We start from the raw sequence: 8,331 nt of genomic DNA, 5'->3' as shown, positions 1-8,331 counted from the left end.
ACCACCGTTGATTCCAAATGGTTTAACATCTCATTTGTCCTCAATCATATACGCCGTCCAAGGCCCCACCCCCTTGTGAGTCAGTGAGGTAACACTGTTCCCACCCTCTGAGATTTTTGTATTATGCAAGGCGGCCGATGTAATTATAATAAGGACCTATGGCAGCGTCTCTCACGCCCCCCAACAGACGCATGCAGAAGTGCATGGTGGCACCACCCTTCATTCATCCAGCAAACATCCCTCTAATTCCTATAGGGAAGTTCAGACAGTGTGTGTGCTTGTCTGCATGACTTTATCGTGCTATCCTGGTAAAATCCTTATAGATCTATATGATTCGGACATGGTATAGTGAGTTCTTCACATGAAAGATGTATAACTCATATATGTTCGTATTATTTTTTGTAAGTCTAAAGTGATGATATTGTACTTTCACGAACATCATGGGCCAACTTTGGGGCTATTTCCAATGGAGGTCTAAGTCTATACAATTGATTGTATCTCATTAGAGGCCAATACTTGTTTATTAATGAAATACTTGCAGACTTCACATTACAGGAGAACACGTCATTTTCAGACGGTTCAATCAGAAAAGTCTTTGTATTTAGCTTCTCACCCAGAATTTACATGCATCTCAAAGATGTTGCTGTCTGCAGCTGAAACTTGTAGAGACTTGACAGACAGACTTGAGAGGCGCTCCAGCTTGGTTAATTATCATGGTAATCACACCAGAACTCTTTTGAATCAATGAAAGACGAATCCTCTCAAACGTTATTGTATACGGTCTCAGTCTTGTTTATGTGCATAACCCTAGACGTTGCTCATCATTTGCATTTATTAATAACGTTAACTCAGTCATGTTGATCTGTCTAGACTCCATCAATGTGTGGAACTGCCTTTACACACAGGCCGCAAAGTCGCAGCCACCCAACACACACACACACACACACACACACACACACACACACACACACACACACACACACACACACACACACACACACAGTGCATAAGAATGTTCACTACATGGGCTAAATATAACTTTTGGTAATGCATGATAAATATAATATTAATTATAATAATAAGATATGTATAAATGGCTTATCAATTTTTAAATAATGATTAATACAATATTTTGGGATAAGTTGTCCATAAAATAATTTAAACATTGATAGATTTGTGAAGAATTGGCAATATGACCACTTGTCTGCAATGCTGTGGAACTGTGGACCAAAACTCATGTATTAACAACTCATTAAGTATCACCAACATACATTTCTGATGCTTCATTTTCATTTATTTTATTTTTATTTACATTATTAGGGACTTTTTTCACAACGTAACACCCCAAAATATGTCGAAAAAATCGAGCGAGTACCTCTCCGTTCACACCTTCTTGCTGCAGCTGTCAATAACACAAATGAAAGCATGTCAGTCATAATTAGGGCTGCAGGGCTGAGAGAGGCTCAGTAACCCGGGAGAGCATGGTGGAAATTACCGTAAAGTGTCGCGGTTTCCTCTCTACTCTACGCATGGGAACCAGATCCCGACACGTTTGCGGGGCTGTGATGAGATCACTCAGGTTCAACGTGAACAGAGAGTCTGCGCCATCACGCGCCCCGGGGAGCCGCAGCGCAGACCGCTGTCGGGCTGATGGGCAAAAAAAACAACTAGTAGGTTTTGATTCGCTGTAGTTAACAAATGAAGACGTCAACATTATATAGTATTTGTAGGCTCCTTGTCAACACAATTGAGTTCACAGTAGCGATAGGATGCACGGGTTTGAACTGCGGCCACTTCAAATGATAAATGGCTATATGAAGTGGGGTATAGGTGCTCAGCCACAAAATTTGAGAGGGCTGTATAATCCTGAGGCCTCTATTCGTATAAGGAAAAAAAGCCCCATCGGTCTCAGGCTATGCTTTAAAAGATGTTACCTAATTAAGAGCAGCAAGGCCGAATGAAGCTATCAATATACATCATAAATTAGAGTATAGGCCAATACTGTTATACTATTTATGCACCATTGTTGTTTGGGCTGCAGATAGTCTCAACGAGCCTCTTTTATATTGCTTGGTAGTTTAATAACAATTAATCATATTTAATGTAAGTGAATCTTAGAATATTGACCTCTGAGATACGTGTATAGGCCTCTAGTGGAAACAAATTGTTAATAACAGCTCAATAGTTTATATTGATGCGGAGCGCTCTGACGTCTTAAGGCCAACAAGTTGCTTTTATGATGATAAAATAAAAGCAAAAGTAAAGTTGTTGATACAACCAGTTACTTATGTGGCCATGTTATATAACGACTTATTAGAACTGTTTCTGGGAGAGAACTTTTTTATCCACTTAACTTGGCTCGTTCAAAGTCGTAAACACAATGGCGTGTTGCCCTGTTGCTTATTGTAACGCGTTACAGGCCGTGAGAAGCAGACAGTCTTTTGGCTGGTGGGTCACAGTCTGTCCCAGACCTTCCGACAGCAGTAAACCTCCCTCCGACATCCCTCCATTGTTTTACTGGCACCAGCCCAGACACCAGGCAGGCTTCACGCAGTCGGCGCGCATCGCAACAAAAGCAGCTTTTACGCACTTGGACGCGCAACATTGTCAAGTATACGGCTCATATGAACAAACACATCTCACCTGTAACTATAAATATATGAGAAAATATATGAGATGTGATGCTTTAGCTTTACCACAAGGATTCCATGTATGTGTGCCCGTGCTGGCAGGGACTCTGGCACCCTTCCACCCGCACGGCGCGCCAATATTCAAATTGGGTTCCTGCGATTTGAATGGGAGCTTAATGAGACATGGTGGTGTATAATAAATGGCAGTAGGGGTACTTCATGCGATTGAAGTTATGTTGCACAATTAGCAGAGTTGCTTCAGTAATGTTGCAAGAAGTTAGAGGTTTACATATACCCTCTTAAAAAAAGACAAATAGTTGCATTTAAATGTGAATTTTCTCTTATTGTAATTAATAGTAAACATATATGGGCTAGATGTAAATGTAGTGTATATTTGCTGGTAAAATATTTACTTGTAGATACATTTTCTCTGACTGCTGAAGCTCAGAGTAATGCATGAAGTCAATAGTTCACCAGTTGGGGCATAGAAGGTCCCCAGCAAACTCTCCTTCACATTCTGGGATCTGATATGTTCACATGGTGTTCCTCATGTGTTGCAGGACATTTAAGGATACAGATCACACTCTTTGCTACCTGATAACTGGTGCTGCAATTTGTAATGAAATGGTAAAATCTGGCACACTGAAGTTTAAGTATTTTATCTATTCATTTAATGTCACTCAAATTAATTCTAGTTGTTTCTACAAAAGGGTCTATAACAGTTTCCTATTTTTGCATGATGATCTTAATGGTGTCTCTCTGACATCCTGATTTAGGGAAGAGTGATGGTTTTTCATCTTTCCCAACGTTCCCTGAAGGAAGAGCAAAATGACCAGCAGTTAACATCTTGAATCAACCTTGAACATGCACATGGGGCCATATGCAGTGTATTCTTATTTATTTATTTGTTATTCTTTGTTGGCGATCCATAGTGTAAAAGAAAGAAAGACATACAGTTATTAGGGTCCAGGACAACAATTACATTGAACATATAAAACACTTTAATAAAATTACAAACAAAAAAGTGAATTAAAGTGAGGAAGTACATGCTTTAAAAGGCAGACCATCTGATTCTTTATTAGCATGCAACAATTTCCTTAGTGAATTGAGAAACTTTTGTGACCAATATGGGCATGTCTTCTTTTTTCAAAGTGAATATTGACATATATATATAGTTTTTAATAACGTAAAGCACAATTTCTAAAGTAGAGCACAAAATCAAATCACTCTGTCAACCACTGATAACCTGCAGTGCATTTGATAGATAGATAGATAGATAGATAGATAGATAGATAGATAGATAGATAGATAGATAGATAGATAGATAGATAGATAGATATATATATTCATTCTATCTAGTTCAAATAAGACAATGTTTTTTCATTTTGAAAATAATTTAAATTAGTTTATATTTCATAAAATACTATGGACTCTGCTTGATTTTATAAAGTAATATGTACATTTAACTATTGTATATGAATTATTTAATATTCAATAAACAATTGTGTTATTATTATTATTACAACATAAAATAGCTTAATTTGATATTAATGCCCCCTGAGGAAAACTTGTGATTGGGGATTTTGGGCAATATAAATATAATAAAATGTACTTAACATGACTTGATAATACCTTTAAACAAAGCGGAGATACAGAGGGAGTGAATGAAATGTCGTGATGCTTGAGATTCAACAGGCTTTTTGTTTCCAGCTGGTCGAGGAGTACCGGTGAGCAACATGAGCTGCATAAAAGTCAGACACTTCTTAGTACTCCGCTCTGAGAGCCTCAGGTTGACGTCATTACTGGGTAAATAGATAAACATTATATTTGGTCTGTGCATAAAAACGTCCCGTTCCACACGTTTTTTCATGGCAAACAGGTATTTTTGTCTGCAGTTATCACGAAGGTTTAGATTATTTAGCAGAGCCGTTAAGGACTTTATTTTGAAGTAATATTTTTCTTTTCGCCAATGCATGATGTTAGTGAACAGCACATACACTCTCAACAACCGACCCTTGACATTTAATGGTCTATTCCAGAAAATAAAAATAAAGCGATGTGTTTCGAATGCCAAGTTTTTGGGATTATTTTTTCTCTTTTTCATTTATTTTGAAAAAGCTTTAAATGTATCTTCCTATCATAAAGTTACAACAGATAAAGGCCACTACTGGACATATTGAATTGCTCTGCTATTAAAACGGTTATTCTCTTTATTCCCAGTTTCATGGCTGAAGTTGGCAATAGCAGGTTCACATTCTTAAATAGGAGTTGCTAAAAACAACTTGAGCTTGTAACATCTTGTTAAACAAATGTTTTGATTGGCATTTAATCATTACTTTTTAAGAGAAATGACTCACAGAGCTACTTTCAGCCGAGTAACTGCACGTTTTATTGTTTGTTTTTTAAAGGACAATGTATTGAATATTTAGAGGAACTATGTTTTTTGGTTTTTAATCTTTTGAACAAGAGATCAGCAGGTATTGGAAAAGCATGCTTCTTCAAAGTACATTTTAAAGCATCATAGAACCAAACGTATCGATCACAGATCCAATCTCGGCTTGATTTGACAGAAAGCGTTACAATTCAGAGCAGGACGTGATTGAAAATCTTCCCCGCGGTTTATTCATTTTTTAATGGACTATATAATTGAGGACCGATCTTCACTGGACGTACAGTATACATTATGATGTACCTGCTGCCGTTGTCTTCAGCTTATATTGGCAGAATCAGTCATTTGTAATCTAACTAAAAGGTTTAAATCCATTCGTCCGCTACAGTCGGCTATATGTAGAGTTAGCAGTGTTTCAGTACAATGAGATGGTTTTATAGCTTTTCTCATAGTGAACTCAAATAAATAGAAAATATCACTGAGATATTTGGCCTCGTGGTTGTTTGAACGAGGCGACGATGAGATTGATGACATTAGTGCAGAATGCAGGTTTCTCTGTTCTCCTGCTGCCATCTTGAGGACGTTTTGTGTATTACATCCTCAACACTATTGTGTCTTTACTATCTGCTGCCAAACAATGGACAATCTAGATCTCTGGATGATGATACATGCTAATAACATTTAATTGCTTTTATTCAAACACCAAAAATAATAATGGACACTTGATCAATAACTCCTCCTTTGTAGCATTTCATACATTTACAGAAGAGTCTTGTTGCAGTGGCTTTTGCCACTATCACTGTTGATTTCTCTTGAACACATCAACTGCTGCATTAACTCAAAAATGGCCAGTGTAATGCACTTTGCAAACAAATGTTCTTTCAAATTCAGACGGATATTATTTGTTGTGAAATACCATCAGGTTGTGAATATGACTTTCTTGTGCGTCTTTCCATTAAAAAACAATGGATTTGACATGGTTCACTTGTCAATAAACTTGTTTTATGTGAGGATCATGTTATTTGTCTCAGCCCACAAAATAACATTTGAATATGAACCAAACACGGCGGCCTTATCTGTGGAATTACTTGCACCTTGCATAATGAGATTTCTCTCTCTGTATGCCTTTGCGTTTATGAGCATATTTATCATTTATCATACCTTTATGAAAAACACAAACTCCCTGCAGTGATAGAATGAAGGCAGACCGAGATTGTTGAGATTGTTGGGGCCTCATTACTCACACAGGCAATCACACATTGCAGTTGACAGTCCAGAACCGAAATTCACCCAGGGATAAAGATGAAACCTAAGATGTGTGCATTGTGTCATGTTGCCTAACATTTTTACGTAAAACTGCTTTCTTTGCTTCGATTGTGGTGTTGTTACTTTTTGTCAAAGCATTGATGTATGATTTAAATGTCATGTCATTACAAATACATAACCGCATGGTTACGTAAGTTGGCATCTTATTTTATTTAATATTACTTGAAGATCATATATCAACATTGACCTATTTATCGTTGCAGAAGTATGAATTCTCGTCAGTAGTAAGAGTGACAAGTAGCTCTCGTCTCCACAATAAAACGAGATCATAAAGGAGTAACACGATGGCAGAGTGCAGTGAGCGTGGGACGCAGCGTGGAGTGTGTGTGGGCAGCAAAGTGGGGTAAACCTACATGGAGAGCACTTTGGCTTGTGTTTATCATTACCACAGGGACTGTAAAGCACATTTCCTGGCATGCAGATGGGATATGGTGACCCCTCCGGTTTGGTCGCTCCTGAGGATGGAAACACATTTATCAGTAAACTTGCTTGTTATGTTGCCCTCTGTTCAGGGTGCACATGTGAACAGGATGACGATGTGTTTAATCATGGATAGGGTCTGCATAACTCTAACCTCTGTATGCTTATATTACAGCATGAATTATATAACAAGAGATTAAACAAATAGTCACCGGTTAGACATTACCGGTTTGTCAGCCATCCGCCGCTCCTGCTTTTATGTACATGAGAGTATGCCTCACTGGCTAGCTCACTGCTGCCACGCTGCATTGCTCTCGTCTTTTTTCTGGCTGTTGATGTCGTCCCATACGGCGGCGTAACCCTCCAGTTCCCCTTACTGTCAGTGCGTTTCCCTTAGTTTGTACTGTTAGCGCCTTTTAGCACCATTGGCTATAAGCCGCTGGCTCAGGCGTCGCCATGTTGAGAGCTGTTGAGAGGCAACAAATCTTGTATTCAGCGTCTTTAATGTTTATTACAGTTACAGTTTATGCAGTTTGGTGTTCGATGGCTCAAGGATGAAACCGTCAACCTTGTAATTAACCTGCTCTACCAACACATCTACAGCCAACATGTTGGATAGTTCTAGCTACTTAACTGTAAACCTTTCCACACTGGTGTACAAGATTTAACAGACACCCACTTTGTTCTCTTGAGGAGCCTGAGGCCAATTCTTTCTTCAGCTAAACTCATCCTTCCTTTGCTGCCTGATCTTTCTGCCCTCTGTAACCTGCAATTCATTTCAAATGCCAGCTCTGGACACTTTTATGCTACCGAGTGTCTTAAGACACTTACCACTAGATTTCATTCAAAGGTCTTCTACGAAGTTTTCAAAACATCCAGGTCATCACTGGATGCTGCTTGTCTTGGGGACATTTAGGTCCCTTTAACATGGTTTATTTCCTACTTTCAAAAGAGCAGACCTTCTTATCCTTTGCTGCTTAACCATTCTATTTCAACGTTCTCCTGGTCCATATATATCCATGCCCGAGCTTGATGTCTATGACTCATCTTCATACCTATTTGTATCATGTGGGTTTGAATCCAACAAATCAAGCCAGCCTTTAATACTATGTTTCAAAACCAAGATGTCCCTTATGAGGCATTTCGCCAAGATGTCATGTGTTTTATTTCTGTCAGCTGCTCTATTCCCAATGATCCACAGTACTGGGTCTGATGCAGCTTTTGTTTTCAAACTAGGACACACATCTGCCATGAAGAAAACGAATGTGGGCAGCATGTTAGTCGAAATGTTAAGTTTTTCTTAGGCGTATATTTTTACTCCTTGCAGGATCAGTGCACATCATTGACTTTAGTTGCAGGATGAACTATGCCCACTGGTTTCTTACTGGTACCGCATTAATGGAATTTTGTAATTTGCAAATGGTTTCCTACTGACCTTGTTAAACCTATATGCAAATTGTTTTTGTACCTTCGTTGCCTCTGAATCCCCAATTGACTAAATGGTTCAACATATTGGGAAATATATTTGCTTTAGCAGGGCCTTGGATGGGAGAAAACCTGCTCCCA

The sequence above is a fragment of the Clinocottus analis genome, unplaced genomic scaffold, assembly GCF_023055335.1.
Source record: "Clinocottus analis isolate CAN_PGR_092001 unplaced genomic scaffold, fCliAna1.0.p SCAF_14, whole genome shotgun sequence".
In the NCBI taxonomy this organism is placed as follows: domain Eukaryota; kingdom Metazoa; phylum Chordata; class Actinopteri; order Perciformes; family Cottidae; genus Clinocottus; species Clinocottus analis.
This window is presented reverse-complemented; position numbering follows the sequence as displayed.